We start from the raw sequence: 884 nt of genomic DNA on the forward strand, positions 1-884 counted from the left end.
AGAAAAAACAAGAAGAACAATAATAATTTATATATATAAAAGAAAAGAAAAAGAAAATTTACCTAGTTGGGAATGGCAGAACTTGAAGCTGGAGAAATCTGAAGCAGGCTCTGGATCATTAAGTTTGTTTAGCAACCGGTAGGGAACACTTGTATCTTAATTACCAGCAACTAACTTTATTCCTTCTTTATCTATCTCAGGATCTCTTAATAATACAGTTTTTCCTCTTGTTTATAGATTTTTCAAATCTGGGGTGCAGAAGGCTGGACATCCAACCAAGTAAGTGAAAATGCCTGAACTAGATTGTATTACTTGATAAAAACCTTCATAGTTGTGCAACCATCATATACATGTAAAATATTATCTAATGGACGGTGGAAAACAATTATGAAGCTGCATCAATTATTAATGAACATTGATGAGAATTTAGATCACATAGCAATTATTGGTATCTAGTATGCTTATGAACTGTTGAAGATACTTGTTGAAGAGAGTATGTTGTGATACAGGTATGATAAGTCAGGCAACGAGCAGTTTTCAATTGAACTAAGCAAATGGGTTTTCCACGAGAGAGGTCATCTTAAGGTGAGGCAGTACTTTAACATTTTTGCATTTTCTACTGGGTATGAATTTGTTATAGAATCAGATTGTAGATGCTAATTCTATCCTCTGCGCCACAAATCGACGTTTGTTTTTTTTAGGCTGTGAATGTTAGGCATCACAAAGTTGGGGAAACTGATGAACCAGCAATTTACAGGATTAATGATGATTTGGTAATTCTAATTTCAGAAAGGCTAAATACAGAACGAAATGGAAATACTTGAGTTCTTCTGACCTTTGAATTTCGTTTAAAGGAATATTCCGTTGAGATTTTCGAGTGGTCT

The 884-nt window shown here is 33.9% G+C and overlaps 1 long non-coding RNA gene across 1 annotated transcript; it reads left to right on the top strand.

Moving 5' to 3' along the window:
- The first annotated feature begins 108 nt into the window (after positions 1-108).
- Positions 109-884, top strand: LOC111787015. The gene is made up of 5 exons (XR_002813870.1): positions 109-138; positions 238-279; positions 510-585; positions 702-773; positions 855-884. It is a non-coding gene; the product is annotated as an uncharacterized LOC111787015 (long non-coding RNA).

Source organism: Cucurbita pepo, unplaced genomic scaffold, assembly GCF_002806865.2.
Source record: "Cucurbita pepo subsp. pepo cultivar mu-cu-16 unplaced genomic scaffold, ASM280686v2 Cp4.1_scaffold004115, whole genome shotgun sequence".
Classification (NCBI taxonomy): Eukaryota; Viridiplantae; Streptophyta; class Magnoliopsida; order Cucurbitales; family Cucurbitaceae; genus Cucurbita; species Cucurbita pepo.